We start from the raw sequence: 17,679 nt of genomic DNA on the forward strand, positions 1-17,679 counted from the left end.
GACATTTTGCAGCGATTTGTGTGGTATGATGATCGGTGCAAATATTTCGTTAAAAGATTAGATAAACTACATTTTCGAGACTTTCTACGTAAATAGGCTATGCAAAGCAACATATTCCCACGATAGAAAAGATGAACCACACAATAATGGTAACTGTATTTTGTAATGCCGTGGACTTTTGTGGCCTACTGGTATCAGGTATAATAATGTATTTCTTTTAGTCACAGATGCTGCGCCCTATATGATAAAGGCGACCAAGGACATAAAAATAATGTATCCTAACTCGGTTCATCTAACTTGCTTAGCACATCGACTCTATAGGGTGGCGGAAGTAATTCGCTCTTCTTATAGTGACGTCGATAGCTTTATAGATAATGTTAAGAACATTTTTCTGAAAGCACCTTCCCGAATACAAAAATTCAAGGAAATCGCTCCCGGGGTTCCCCTTCCACCAAACCCCATAATAACAAGATGGATGTTCAAATTGTGGAAGTGATCAATAGTTTAGATTCTACAGAGACACATGCAATTGAAATAACAAAATCCCTCATTTCAGTTGATCTTTCGAGCAGTTTAGATTTCATACAGAAGAACTTTTGCCACTTACTGAAAGCCATAACATTGTTACAAACATCTGATTTACAAATACCAAAGGCTATAAACATAGTGGAAGAAGTATCTGTGAAACTTAAGGAAACCAAAGCCGGAGAAGTTACGACAAAAGTGAACGAGAAACTTCAGAATGTGTTAGCAAAAAATAATGGTTTTTGAATTATGTGTATTGTGCGAGATGTATTGCTGCAAAAACAAACAGAGTCCGCCAGATCAAAAAGTGAAAGAAATATATCAGACACTGATATTGATATCCCTGATATAGTATAATATTCGTATGCACCTATTACGTCTTGCGATATCGAAAGGAGTTTCTCACGATATAATTTTTGTCCGAGATCGTGCGTATTTGCTTGCTTTCCGCACAAAACCAATACGCGGTAAGTGTGAAATACCACATTCAGTATTCCCAACGTAACACACATAACAATTTCCCTCGTCTTACCGCATAAGCGCCACATTCATTTCACTGCTTTAGGCTTTTAACATATTATTTTTAGAGACGTTTAATATAGTAATAATTATAAATTGGAAACTTACCACTGCAATTTCACCTAAATTGCACTGTTAATTATTGTTTTTAAATATTTGCAAAAATTAAGTAAACTCTACTACTCCACAAAAGTATTGCATTCCTGATGCAAGTAACATTAAGGAAGCCGTGAAAAAATCAACAAGATTCCAGATGCCGATGTTATTACTGCAATATGTTATATAAATAATATTGTTAAGATATTAAAATGAAAAATAAATCATTACATAACCTTACCGTTTGTTTTAATTTCGCATTTATAGACTGGGGGAAAAAAAAGACAGACGTATATCACTGCCTGCTGGAGTATAGTAAACACCGAAAACATTTTATAGCAACAATGTTGCTTTTGGTCTTTATTTTGGTATTCCAAAGTTGCCGTCATTAAACAGAAACCAAGATGGAGATTTCATTGCAACTAATTATAAATTCGTCTTTCAGGTATGTAATAAACGATCTTCGCACAAAATAATGTACAATACACGAGGGGTATGTTCGTTTTCATGTTCTCGGAAATTAAAAAAGCTCAACTAGGTTTCGCTTTTTCAATCTTTTCCTCGAACATGAAAACGTCAACATACCGCTCTTGTAACGCATATTACTATTGTTTAAGTGAGAGACTCAGAAAGTTCACTTTCAACAATCTCCGCATGTACATTATTGTCCACTGCAATTCACAGACTACGTAGTATTCACTTTACATGTAAGCACAATATAGTGTTTTATAACTGACTTGAGTAAAAATTCACAGCCGTCATGTACAGCACCAGTGCACGCATTCTTTTGATGCAACTGTACAGACAATGCACGTACGAGCCCGTTGTGTACTTCTGCAGTAACCGTCTCTGCTTCAGCATAGACTATAGTAAATGATAAGTAAACTTGTAAGAACAGTCACTCTGATCCGTCCTTTGGTGATGATGATAGGGATAGAATTTTTATGCACTAAAAATATGTAATACTAGGTTGTTCAAAGAAATCATAACCGTAAACAAATGTCATATCGATATTAAATACTTGGTTCTCTTTCCATTTCAGAATAGAAATAAAAGTTTTGATACCCATTTTGAGGTCAGACGGTTCCCTTTCAGGATGGGAATTGCTCCTGCCTTGGAGAACATTAATAACAATATTAAAACAGTAGTAGAATTATCGGAGTTGTCTAATGTGGATTTTGTTGTTGATAATGATGATAATTCCACAAAAAAAACGATAAATTTATGAGAAAACCGATATATTATACGATATATCGAATCAAAATTTCGATACCAATATATCGAAACGAAAATATCGGTATTTCGTAAAAACCGATATATCGTTCCCATTTCTACTCGGCTCTAGAATGAGGTATGTGGTCAGCACCAAGCTCCGACTGCCTTCTACCTTCGAGAGAGCCCCAGTAAATTCTCATAAATATAGCCTATATAGGCCTATTCAAAGGAAAAGCAGCAGTTTTTCACATAATGATATTATGAGAGTAATACTAATATAGACGAAATTTCCTATGAACAGATCTATACTTTCCTTTATCAACTTCCTCACGTGCTTTCTCGCCCACTCGCTCCTTTCCCACCTCAACTACTCCAGGAAAGACAAATCGTTCTTTTTCCCCACTGGGTTTTGCCAATAATCAAATCTGTTCTTGTGGAGTGTGCATTGAATTTAAAAAAGAAGCTGCTAGCGATTAGTATTCCAGCTATATAAATCCATATGGATTTAAAGTACCGAACATTAAAAAAAAACTATTCAGGTCGAAAAAATTCTTATTCTTCTCTCTTTTCCTGATCAGCAACGCCATTATTATTAATCTCGTCATCTGTTGTGATTAGATAATGCAGTCCCCTTAACTTCTTCCAGTAAATAATCGAATAGAAAATCAGTCACCGATCGTCATCATCCTCTTCCTCTTCCTTCCCCTTCTCCTCCTCCTCATTATCATCATCACCATCATTGTCTAGTCATTAGAATTGGACAACTTATGATATATTCTGATCTCATGTTAGATTCAACGATTTTCTAATTCTTTCCCTCTTTCATTGACAATTTAACAACTTTATTAATTTAGAAAATGAACACGCGATAATTTATTGCAAATATAGTCGGTGGAATACTCATCTATGTAGGTCAGTTGGCAGAGCACTGACTTGTGATAACCGCGGACCCAAGTTCAGATCTCGGTTAATGGTGTAATTGTATTTGTGTTAACAAAGCCAAGGTTATGAAGCGTCTGTTTCTCAACTGCTAGCGCGCTGGTCTTCCATTCAGGCAGCCCGGGTCCGATCCCCGGCCAGGTCATGATGAAATTTGTGGTGGACAAAGCAGACGTTGCAGAAGGTTTTCTCGGGGTACTCCTTTTTCTCTCTATCATTCCACCAACACTCTCAGCTACCGGAGTAGTTCAGGCGGTAGGGCGTTTGCCTGCTGATCTGGAGTTGCTCTCGGGTGTGGGTTCGATTCTCGCTTGGGCTGATTACCTGGTTGGGTTTTTTCCAAAGTTTCTCCAACCGTATGGCGAATCCTCGGCCTCATCTCGCCAATTACCATCTCGCTATCACCAATTCAATCGACGCTAAATGGCCCAACACCGTGTCGTTAAATAACCAAGTAAAATAAAAAAATAAAACCAAGACTCTCTACTTCATCTACACTTTCTCTTCTTCATCATCATCATCATCATCATCATCATCATCATCATCATCATCATCATCATCATCATCACCACCACCACCATCACTTCCGTTTCTGTCCATATTTCGCTCTTGCGACCGATGCAGAGTCGACTGCGGGCCGCCACCGAACTTGGACCCGTGGGAAGTGGCCATTAGTTGCTCGTGGTAGTGTTATATACAGTGGGCTCTCCTTTGGATTTATGGTATCTCGTGGGACCGAGGTTGAGGGACCACGGTGATGCCTACAAAAGTAAAAAGATCCTACAGACTGTAGGATGATCTAGAGAGCGGGAAGGTCTTAGATTTTGCACATCATTCCATGCCGGGTAGCACAATGGGCCCATTCAAGCGACCTACGATGAGAACAGTCCCAGCCCGTGCACCTCCCCTTAAGGGGGACTAGTATAATTTAAGCCAAGCTAATGAGGATTTTCTTGAAATTCTCCAGTTTTTCCCTCGTCATTCTATCAACATTTTTCATAATTCCCTTTTCATTATTATCTCCAATTCAAAAATAGGACAACTGTGTTGATGACGCCGAATCCATCGTCCGTCAGAATAGAAGTTCCTCGCGGTTTGTCCGTAGATTGGTAGGTGGCAATAGTATGAGTTCTACGTACACGACTCATGGATTTGTATAAAGAAGCACCGAACTCGATAGAATCTCATTCCTGACGGGCTATGATGACTCATATAGATCTATGAGGAATAGCAGATCACCACCAGAGGCATGGTATACGAATTTGAAGGCTGGGAAGGAATGCGCATTGTGACGGACGTTGGCCAGTTCAGCCAACATAGTTGGCAAGCAACTCATTTCATCAAGAGTGCTCATAAAGTCTCTTTCATTTGAAGTGCATAGGAATGCTGAATATCAACCCAATAAGCACCTCTATCTCTAGCTCTAATCGGTCAGATTGTTTTCAAATTAGTTTTCATTCAATCAAACAATCATTTTAGTTATGAAATGCATATTCTCGTTTAGTTGGGGCATATGAATGATGCATGTGTATTTGATAGAACCTTGACTCTTCTTCAAAAATGTTTATCGTATTACAGTTTAGAGAAGGCATGTAGACAGATGAGACTGATCCAGGTTTCACTCCTCCATTTTTTCTAAAGTGTCGTCAGGATTCTTCGGAAACAACTTACTGAAATATATCACGGATATTATATAACACATATTATCGCCGCGGTCTCATGCTTAACATTCGGCAGGTCTTTGAGCTGCCTCGTGCGTAACATTCGGCAGGTCTTTGAAATTTAATTGTATTATTGTTTTCAATTTCTTGTGTCGCCGCTCAAATCACTCGCCTCAATTTCAATGTTGCAACCAATAAACTGCTTCCATTATAAAATGACACCTACTTGTCTAATCCACGTGGACTAAACCCGAGGTTGCAATGTCTTGTACTCAGGACGAACATTAAGGTATGTGATTAAAAATTATTATTAAAGAGTTATTATTAAGAGTTAGGAATGTCAACGTACTCTTATACGAAACAATAATAATAATACTAATGATAATAATAATAATAATAATAATAATAATAATAATAATAATAATAGTGATAATAATAATAGCCATTTAACAAATAACAAACTAGTGCTTATTCTTATCGAGGAAGTAGACGTGACAACGTGACGCTTAGAGTGAAACCTACAGAGCAACAATCGGTCGGTAAAATTATGTTTTAAAAGCACACCACACGTTATTATATGATGCCAGCATGCTAAGTATGAGGCCGCGGCCATTATACAATGCAACGCACTGAAAATAACTGAAAAGGAATTTTTCAAACAGATTCGAAACAGCAGTGACAATCAACCTGGTCATTTATGGTTATTTAAAGCAATGTTTTAAGAGAGTAGGAATGTCGAAATGCACTATTTAGGACCCACTAATAACCAATAACTGATTTACAGTTTAATTATTAATAAAAACAACTATAATTTCAAAAGTACAGCTTTCAAACCATAATAAATCTACTTCAGGCTACTTCTTATTGGGAATATTATTTCTAGGCGAGTTCTAGAAAACCGCCAAGACTTAAAAAAAATCACGTAAAGTTGGGGAGCAAGTGATCAGAGAGTTACGTGCACAGTGATTGAAAGCGTCTGTGACTCAGTCCCAGCGTGCTGGTCTTCCCGATTCTCGAGGTACTCCCGTTTCCACTTTTCATTTTACCGGCAGTCTCTACCTCCCCCTCATTTAAGCCATTATCCGCAACAGTTGAAAAATAGGCTTAGGTGATATCCGAGGGGTAGTATCGGTCTCCGATACTGATACAGCAATTAAGGGCTTTGGGTTCCTAGCTCTTCTGGGGTTACTCGGGTCTCGCCCGGAGATGAAACCTGGCTCTGTCAGAGCTTAGGCATAATGGCCCGACTATCAGCATCGGATTCATGAATATCAACTTGGTCATCGGTAGAAATGAAATAATAATCGCAAATACATATATGTATATATGGTGCACAATAGGCAAATATGAGTCAAGTGCATGGTCCGATCTCGGACCCGACTCACGAAAAGTCAGCCAGCCAGAAGAGAGGTTGAAAAGTTAAAAGTAATATTAAAATATAGTTAATGTATTTGCTACAGTATGTTCACTTATGGATTAATTGTAATAGGGCCTACATAATCATTACTTATTCACTAATCTCCATAAAATGTATTTGGAGCCGTTACACCTGAAGTAATTTTCAGGATCCAGCAGATATTTTAGTCAAGAAAATAATTGTTTTCATAAGTTGAAACAAACATACCTGAATAACAAACTTGAGACATGTAAATCTTGCTATAATAAGTTCACTCACAGATCTAAATTCATTGATAACCGGTTTCACCAACGTTTGTCAGATTTTGTTTGGCGAACGTGAATTTTCTCGTTGAATTAAAAATCGTTTCATCAATACAGACCAAAAAATTAATTAAGAAACCGTTAGTTTGATGAGTTCTCAATTCTTGTACAGGGAGCGTAAAAACTGCCAGTACTTTAAAAGAATTTGTGAGGGGATAGATGCGACCAAAAGAGCACGTTAAGATAAGAAAACATGGGATGAAAAATAATAATTACAGCGCTAAATGCGTAAGTTCTATAATATCGACCAATATGAAGATAGGCAACTCCTTTAACACCATTGAAAGTATGGTATCTAAATGTGGAAATCTACTATCTTTGTAGTATTGCAATAGGTTGCAATAAAAAAGAAACATTTACGCCGGCTTGGGCAGGTATTGTGAAAAACTTTCTGATAGGTCCCTACCTACTCCAAAGACTGAATGCACAACACTATTATATCTTCCTGAAAGAGAAGCTATCAGAAATTAAAAAGCGGAAGTATCATTGCAGGTCCGGTGAAGTTATGTGGTTGCAACATAATGAGGCAGCTTACTTTGTCGGTGACATGCTACATGTGGGAGTAATGTTTGGTAAGAGATGAATCTGAAGTGAAGAACGTTTCCTAGCCTCCAAGGTCTCCACACATGTCACTTCTGGATTTCTTCCTTGTGAGACACATGAAAAAATTTATTTACTCAGAGCCGGTGGAGTCTCAAGAAGATCTTATCACTCCTGGTGTTGAGGCTTCACAAACAATCGAAGACAAATTTTATGTTGGTTTTATTTAAAAAAAATAAAACTAGTTAACGAAAACTAGTTAATGTAAAATTGCAATTTTGTATAAACCTTTCTTGCTTCTGGCTGAGTGAGTGAGTGAGTGAGTGAGTGAGTGAGTGAGTGAGTGAGTGAGTGAGTGAGTGAGTGAGTGAGTGAGTGAGTGAGTGAGTGAGTGAGTGAGTGAGTGAGTGAGTGAGTGAGTGAGTGAGTGAGTGAGTGGAATGGAATGGAATGACTCGTAACCAAATGAACTTCACGGGTGGACTTAGAGCGTTTTGATTCGACACTAATCATTTTAGCCTATTTTCAAATTTTAGCATCGATTTGAAGAATGTCAGAGATTATGAAAACTGAACAAGCCCTTCGACAAGCTTAAAACACCTGACATTCGTCAACTTGCCTTGTTGACTGTTGGTGAAAACGGTCATTTTCATTAAACTTTTAATTAAACAATGATTAAAATACAATATATACAGAGGTGGCCAAATTTTTAGACTAAAACGTTTTTCATTTATACATAATATAATTCGTCATATCAACTATCACTAGCCTATAATTCACAGAGTCTGTATTGTTGTAAGAAGCGCGCGTTAGCGTCGCGGTTAAGGCGTAACGCTACAAAGCCGGAAAGTTGCTGGTTCGATTCTCGATTGGGGTTATGGATTTTTCCTTTCCTCTAATCCTTCCGGCCGCACTATGGCACTCAGCCTCTAACAGGGCCATTTCCTTGATGGTAAAGGCGGCGGTCACGTAGGACGAACATTCCTACTGCCACTAACTTGCCGATTGTCTAAAGGTGGGAGCCTTTAACCTCTCGTCACCCTCTCTCTGGGCCGGGATTGCCTTTACCTTTGCCTTTATATTATTGTAAATATGATTGTTTCCATCTTCTGGTATATTTTCCCAAAGATTGAATATATTTTGCCTGGCTGTGTTGGTGCTATTGGTGATTTAATTGTAGGACTATACTGTAGAAGATATTCAAGAGTCTGTTCTCTCATTGCCTGCAAAAAGGCCGGATATGATCCAAACTGAAAATCTGTGGTTTATACTGAAGAAAAAACTGAACGAAAAGAAGCTTACAACAAAATATTGAGCCACCGGCGTGGCTCAGTCGGTTAAGGCGTTTGCCTGCCGGTCTGAAGTTGCGCTAGGGCACGGGTTCGATCCCCGCTTGGGCTGATTACCCGATTTAGTTTTTTTCCGAGGTTTTCCTCAACCGTAAGGTGAATGCCAGGTAATATATGGAGAATCCTCCGCCTCATCTCGCCAAATACCATCTCGCTATCACCAATCTCATCGACGCTAAATAATCTCGTAGTTGATACAGCGTCGTTAAATAACCAACTAAAACAAAAAAAAAATGGACTGATTGAAGGATTGCCTGATATCTGGCTAAATGATGCAGATATTCAAAGAAAGTGTCAAACTTTGGTTTCCAATATCCCTGACAAAATCAACGTGGTAATGAAGAGAAAGGGAATGTTCACAAAATATTAGTAACTTCAGACTCAATTTTCTGTTCAGTATTTCTGTGCAAAATACATTTTTGTTCATTATATCTGCCGATAAATATAGTTTTGTGGCACATGTAATCACTTTAGTCTAATAATTTGGCCATCTTTGTATAATATTAGAAATTCAGCATATAATACACAAGTGACGATTACCTGCTTTGTTATATGGTGTTGGTGGTGATTGTGGTTGTAGCAATTTATTTAACGACACTTTCACCTGCAGAGGATATTCAGCGATGAAATTCAACGTGACAAAAAATAATCGACCAATTTTACCTGGAAGTCTCTATTTTATGTGTCGTACATCGATGATCCTCACTTAACAGCTTGATTTCTCTCCCGAAGGTAGTCATGTTAAGGATTTTATCGCCCTTTAAAATACACGGCCAAGTTTATGGATTACATTTTGTTCTTATGTTTATATAAACCTTATTTTTAACAAAATTTCTGAGATGTAAAAATTATCCTAATCTTAAAATAACTGACATATCGAATAGAATTAGAAACAGACCATATCTTTACGAACATTCTCTCAAAGATAAAGAAAATGAGAGCGTAATACTAAAATTCATATTGCCGACCTATGACCTAAGTTCTCACGCAGTCCACTGCTGTGAAGTAACTATTAGCATACCTGACCGTGAAACGAGTGGGCCTGGGTTCAAATCCTGACTGGGACAAGTTACCTGGTTGAGGTTTTTCCCGGTGTTTTCCCTCAACCCATTAAGAACAAATGCTGGGTAACTTCCGGCGCTGGACCCTGGACTAATTTCGTCGACATTATTATCTTCATATCATTCAGACGCTAGATAACTACAGTAGATGATAAAGCGTCGTAAAATAACCCACTAAGAAAAAGAAAGTTCTCATGCTTGCCTCAACTGTAGGAAAATTAGAGATGAATAATATTTTAAAATATTTATACGATTTTTATCTGATACACCCCATGAATTCTACTAGGAGAAGTATGAAGGGTAGAGCACAAATAATTTTATTATGAAGACCACGCAAAGTGTAGAGAACTGGGATGCTGAGAAATCCACTCCACACATTTTATCTCGGCCGGACATAGAAATTGAACCATTACACAGAGCACTATTACCTATGCAGACTTTCATCCCATTTAGAATGTGATCCAATTCCCAGTCTCTCAAAAGGGAAGGGCTCAGAACTCGCCATTCTTCCCACAATAAAACACCAAAGAACGTTGTTAGCAGAAACGGGATAGCCTTGTTTCTCTCGTCAAGCACAAAGGGAAACTTTTCATGAATATCCCCGTCCTGTACAGTACAGCTCATAAATACACTCAGCCGCTGTCGCACTGCAATGAATTTCAGTATTGTTTCCTCGAAATGCGACGTGCCGGGACGGATCTCATACACTGCAAGGACGGTTCCAGATTTATATTGTGTTGGTGCATTTCCTAACCAAATAACTTATCGCTTCAAAAACTTAAAAAGAAAAAAAAAAAGAGCGTTACGAAGATTACACACACAATTCCCTACGTTTCATATATTTCGCAACCATTCAGTTCCCTTATCACATTCCAAATAGTAAGCCTATTGCCTTGAACTATTACAAAACGAGGAAAAAGAAAAAAGAAAAGTCCCATCCGAGACGTAGATAGGAGGATAATATTAAAATGGATTTGAGGGAGGTGGGATATGATGATATAGACTGGATTACTCTTGCACAGGATAGGGACCGATGGCGGGCTTATGCGAGGGCGACAATGAACCCGCGGGTTCCTTAAAAGCCATTTCTAAGTAAGTAAGGAAAATAATATATTTATATCTCATTCATAAATTGGACAGTTTACGTAGATTAATACATTACTTTTACACATTTTCAGATAAGATACTTATTTTTAAATTGTAATTACGTTTGATATTTTCACGCGTAACGTCTATATTCAACTTAAACTAATAGAAAAAATGAAAGAATTTTATGAAACGGAAATTCGATTTCGACTCCCATGGAACTGCTCAGCATCTCAAATCCGATAAAATGACATGGGTAGTAAGAATAAAACTGAAGTACTTTCTCAAGGTTTGTATGTACTGTATGGGTAGCAGCACTTTCTGTGACTATAACAGTAACCACTAGAATATATTATTATTATTATTATTATTATTATTATTATTATTATTATGTAAAAGTAAATACAATTTATTATATAATATTAATGTACATATAAAAGTGCAATAGATTTCGTTTATTATTATTATTATTATTATTATTATTATTATTATTATTAATTTATTTAATCTGACAGGATTAAGGCCATAAGGCTGCGATGGAGAACTGAGCACATGGGTAAAAAGTTCATTTCAACTTCTTCCAAGGCTTAGCACCGTTTGTAATGAAGCAGCGGCGCGAAACACTGACTCAACGTCAATATTGTAGTGGCTTGTACTGAACATTGAATATGACGGAAGTTTCTTATGTTTGATCCCAAGTAAACATTCCGTTTTTCCGTCTTAAAGGGAGAAAAAATAATTTTCTTCTCATACATAGTGGAAATGAAACCTTCGTTTCGAAGCCATCTTCTTTATTTACTTGACAAGTAAACGCAAGGTTCCTAGAGAGTAATGGGTCAAAGCCAGTGATCACAGCAGAGAGCGAACAAGACTACGTGCACGGCACTAGCATTGGACTGGGATGAAGAAGAAAAAGAGGGGAACGTACTCAGTGAGTACATGTTTTGCATCCCTACCATAAGGCCTTCTCTTCCATTCTACCAGATAGCACACATAAATACAAAAAATAGAAACATTGACAAAAATAATACAAATTAAAATACTCATTTTCGTAAGAATAAAAAAATTCACCTTAAGCGAATATATATTCATCTCAACAGGCTTCTTGATCATTTAAAAGTTAGTATATACTCATGTTAGGCCTATATATCCTCTTTGACCACATTGCACCATGATGCTCAATTTTTTATAGACTTTCACATGCTGTCGGCATGCCGTAGTGGTTTGTGTTTTGATTTCTGTAAAGTTTGATAAGGGATGGATGGATGGATGGATGGATGGACGGACGGACGGACGGACGGACGGACGGACGGACGGACAGACAGACAGACAGACAGACAGACAGACAGACAGACAGACAGACAGACAGACAGACAGACAGACAGACAGACAGACAGACAGACAGATAGATAGATAGATAGATAGATAGATAGATAGATAGATAGATAGATAGATAGATAGATAGATAGATAGATAGATAGATAGATAGATAGATAGATAGATAGATAGATAGATAGATAGATAGATAGATAGATAAATAAATAAATAACATGAAAGGGAGAGTGAATCAGAAACCTGGAATTAATAAAACAGGAAACAAGAAAATAATACTGGGAAACCGTCATTAACGAGAAGTGCGATGGGGATTAAATCAATTTCTAGAATTCCAGGTATGTTTATAGTATTTTTTATTATGGAGCAGTTATATATATATATATATATATATATGTATATATATATATAATCTATATAGTTTTAAAATTAGAAGTAATTGCATTTTACAACTCATATTTTATAAGATAAACTGTATTTGTTAATTATAAATAACAATACAATCTAACTTATAATTTGATAGTCATTCATATCGATAGGTCATGTTTTCTTATGAAGAACAAACACGTGTTTAACGAATTTATATTTACTTTTATGAAGCGTTAGAAGCTTTTGAAGTTTTTTGAATTCACATGTTCATGTATTTTTCTATATTTTTCCATGAGGCACTACATCGGTCATAAATTCTGCAAATTTTTCCAACTTACCTTTAAACTGAACACAAATCAACAAATACTCAGAACAGAGCATGCTACAAACCCTACTCGGAATAACATAAGAAATAATTTATATAACTTGCCAAATATGAGTATATATTGTGTACAAGATGGACACTTGAGTATATTCTACAATGCTTACATGTTATGAGTATGCAATCAAAGATGAGTAGGTAATGAAATGTTTTTATTCTTACTAAATGTGAACGTGTCAGCTTATATACCTACAAAACCTACTTAGAAGAGTTTGTTATAAATAGGGAAAGATTCCAAATTAAAAAAAAAACAGTGTTACTGAACTCAATTGGACAAGAAACAGATGCGTGCACAATACATGCGTAACTATAGAAAGTCAACACAAGTTTACATAAAGATAGACAAACAATATTTACGCTTACGGGATATACTCATATGCTAACATACAATTATACCAGTTATCTGTTATTTGCCTGTGGCTGAAAAATAGTTTCTTATTTATAATAAATAAATTTAATGTTGTTTCGTCACTGACTTAACATATCATTCATAAGGTATAAAACCTTTATATTACATATTTAATCGTTGGTATTAACGTTTTCGTCACTGCATACGACATCATCAGATACCATAATTTGCAAACAAGTATTCATATTTAGTATATTAGCATGATATTATTCCCAAAATTTTAATTTTGTTATAAATCATGAAGACTTGTAATTTTATATCTATTTGTGTGTATTAGTTTAAGCTTTTAACTTTTGATATCAAGGGTATATACAAGAAAAATGAGGTTATTATATTATGAATGCAAATTATGGTATCTGATGATGTCGTATGCAGTGACGAAAACGTTAATACCAACAATTAAATGTGTAATATAAAGGTTTTATACCTTATGAATGATATGTTAAGTTAGTGACGGAACAACATTAAAATAATTTATTTATTGTATTTCAAGGACTTATCTGAAAAACTTCTTCAAAATGAATTGTAAAGTTCTTTACTTGTCCTTTTAATAGTAGGCTACACTCTGTTTAAATGTATTATTATTATTATTATTATTATTATTATTATTACCATTATCATTATGATTTTCATTATCACATTATTATTATTATTATTATTATTATTATTATTATTATTATTATTGAAGGATTAACTGTTAATCATAGCTTCTTTCATTCCGTTCACTGTAAAGGCTTTATTCGCAATCAAAGAAATATCCTCAAATCCTTTGTCATCTTTTCATTTAAAAGTGATGTAAAGGTGTTAAAATCTTTTAGTGATTCACAATGAAACTATAAGTAAGCGTATTTCTTTCTTTTCATTCAAAACATTTGAAAACCTTGCTCCTGTGGAAATTCAACCACGCGTCACAAGATGAAAGAGTTTACAATTATGGCCAGCAATTCCTTAAGAAAAAGTGATATTGTATTTTCATGTAGCTGAAACAAGTAGTATACATAACTCTTCGAAAAATAATTAATTTCTCTGAGAAAATCAAGTTTTCCTTAGTTCGAACGCCCCCTTCCATTAAGAGTCTATTCTATGTGCCAAAAAAGTCAAGAAGAAATTGGGCTGCCGAAGTAACTACTGAAAAACGCAGATTGTAATTCGTGTACAAACATCCATTTCTTTCAGGCTTGACGATGTGTTTGTGTTGACCACTCGTATGCAGATTAGCTTGCACATATAGTTCCTCATGTACGATAATATTAATTAGAATAATTTGCAGATATTCGAAAATAATTTAATACGTGTCACGTCTTCCCGGACTCGAGGATATGAAGTGTGATAACTACTGTGCAAATGTATCCCATTGTTTACGGGTTTCACCAATAATTTTACGCATATCAGCTAAATGAGGTCTGCTGAAGCAGCAGTATATTTTCGTTCATACTGGCAACTTCAACGAGCGAACCTCGACGCTAGAGTTCCAGATCCCCTCGTGCGCTCCGACCTTGACTTTTGAGAAAGGAGTTTCGGGTATAACCCACGTCGTAGTGGGAAATCGCAATGCGAAGGTAAAACACAAGTTAGACGCGTGTTACAGTTCGTAAGGCACGCTTCAACTTTCCTGAAAAATAAACCTATTCACATGAGGACGATGAAAAATATTAGAATGCATCCCGTTATTGATTAACAGGCCTCTTAATTTAATGTTCTTCTCACTGTCAAGTACTCTCAAAACTGTGTCCATCTCGTTCGCCTTCATGTTTTACAGAATGCAATATTTTCCGGTATCCATGCAGAGGATTACGTTCAAGTCAAGTGCATGTGAAACAGATGCTAGATTTGAATAATATTCCAGATTCGCATTCCAGTAGCATTTGCTCCAGATAATCTCTATACTGTTATTAAAAATTATCGTTTTCATTGGTAGATGTTTTCCTGAACAGAGTCTAAGTGAATTCCTGAACAATCTAAATTTTCTCCGCCAACAAAGGTGAAGAGCACTGGTACGTCGATACCATGCATTGGTTATGGTTTAGGGATGTAAAACTGTTGTTTTCAAACATATACGATAAAATATCCATAAATAAATTTTAGACTTTCAAAATAACGAACGTTTAACTCAGAGCGCGTTAATACAACGATCAATGCTCTTATTCTTGAACTACGAAGGATCAAAATTAGCACACAGCTGCGAAACCTAAGTCTTCAAAATAGTGCCAGTGGTACAAGAAGAAATCATTATTTCATATGAACGTACAGAAATAGGCTTCGGAGTTCAGAATTGAGATGCTAAAATTTGTCGTCAATCTGGTTTTAATTTGAGTCGATCCTTTTCCTTATGAAAATAATATTCAAATAGGAATTAATTTGCTATAACTGTTTACAAAATATTTTAACAAAATATCTCCTTACCCTTTCCTCTGAATGTGAAAGATTGTCTCACGTATGTACATCTCAAGTCCTTACCTGCAAATAAAAGAAGCAATATATAAATACGAGATTAATATTTCACAAAATTATATTAATGATGAATTTTATTGAAATCAAAATTCATCCTACAAACAAGATGTTATATTTTCAAATAATACATTTCATCATAAATAGTAGCTAATCTTCTATAACTTTGTAAGGATTATTAATTTTTTGGTCCTATAGAATTATCTGTTATGATTAATATTTGTTAATGACGGAGAAAAATTCGTTCCGGCCCCGAGCATCGAATCCGAAACCCCCAGTTCTACGCACTGGGTGCTCTACCACTGAGCTACGCCGAGACCCAATCCACAGCACCGATCGAATTAATTACCGCTTCTGTATGGTAGTGAATGCTGGACTTAAGTTGAGACAGTTTCAATAGGTCAAACCATCTGAGATTATATTTAAAGCTCAAGAGCCAGATATACAAGAGGGCAAATAAAAATAAATACTGTATATCACACTAAAACTGAGTATATATAACTCATATGAGAAAATAAAGGAATATCAATGTGTCTGCTTCAACCATACCCGAAATCTCAAAGTCACACGTCTTCTGAATAATCCACCTTTGTTTTTTCCTTCATTTACATCGTTACTACTTATATATATATATATATATGGCTATGTTCGTGGCGTCGTCATAGTCTAAGTCAGTGATGTCAAAGCCAGCGCATTTTTCTGACCTTGACGTCGTGCGCGGGCAGCAAGCGCTAAGTATGGAAAGAGGAAGGGTTGTGTATATGAATAAGGAACCTGTTAGATTAAGAAAACAGTGGTGCACAAACTTCAAACGGAACGTGAAATTTTATGTCGTTATTTTTATATGGCTTCTTTCTGTTTAATATTATCTATATTGTCTGTAAAACAAAAGTACTAACACTGATTTCTTAATATTGCACTTGTGTTTTAAATCTTAATAACATAATAGAGAGTTAGGAAGGAATATTCACTTAAATTCCATAGTAGTATAATATTATACTGTATTAAGTGGATGAAACACATCATTCATAAAGAAAGTGATATTCCAGAGAAAGAGATTGAGTATGACATGATAAATTGGAATTTATATTGATGGTATGTATGTATGTATGTATGTATGTATGTATGTATGTATGTATGTATGTATGTATGTATGTATGTATGTATGTATGTATGTATGTATGTATGTATGTATGTATTCACACTGCAAATGGGTATATACCCGGTGGCAGTGGTAACTAATTACACTCAATAATGACAATAATAAAAAACAATAGCTAATAATAATAATAATAATATTATTAATAAAATAATAATAATAATAATAATAATAATAATAATAATAATAATAATAACAACGAGCACCCTAAATTAAAATGAAGCATGGTCACTTAAAATAACATTTAAAGTAAATCTAATTTGCATCTCAACCCTAAGCTCGAACTACGACCCACGAGTCTGATAGGTTCATATCTGCACAAGTACCTTTCGGCACTACACTTATTTCGCTGTCAACTCACTCACTGCACTGATTCTACCTGATTTCACTAACACTTCTAACCATTTCACTGTTCGAATACTTTGCATAGCCACTTCACTGACACCAACACACTTCACTTACACAATAGACTTCACTGACACTACACACTACACTGACACAATACACTTCCTCACTGATAGAACACTTCAAATAACAAGATATCAATTACACTCTTTAACTAGTGTGTATAATATACTACTGTCTATTAGTAAAGTCCTTAAGCCTATTTTAAATACATTTTTGGTTATTGGTAAAGCCTTTAGTAAGTCTGCAGGTAAAGCATTCCAGTATCTTTAGCCTTACAAAAGTAATCAATAAACTAATCAAATCAATATTAGAGTACAAAGCAAAGTTACCTAGGTAATGTATCTGTTTTAAGTGTAACTAATATTACATAACAAAACTCTTATCGCATTATGCTTTTAAGGTGATATTTGTGAGCAACTTCCTATCATCAGAATATTAAATTATTTCCTCGAAATCTGCTGA

The 17,679-nt window shown here is 35.6% G+C and overlaps 1 long non-coding RNA gene across 1 annotated transcript in view; it reads right to left on the reverse strand.

The window, feature by feature from the left end:
- The window catches only part of LOC138693448 (uncharacterized), a 452,326-nt gene that overhangs the window by 82,613 nt on the left and 352,034 nt on the right, over positions 1–17,679 (reverse strand). The window lies entirely within an intron of this gene.

This window comes from Periplaneta americana, chromosome 17, assembly GCF_040183065.1.
Source record: "Periplaneta americana isolate PAMFEO1 chromosome 17, P.americana_PAMFEO1_priV1, whole genome shotgun sequence".
NCBI lineage: Eukaryota > Metazoa > Arthropoda > Insecta > Blattodea > Blattidae > Periplaneta > Periplaneta americana.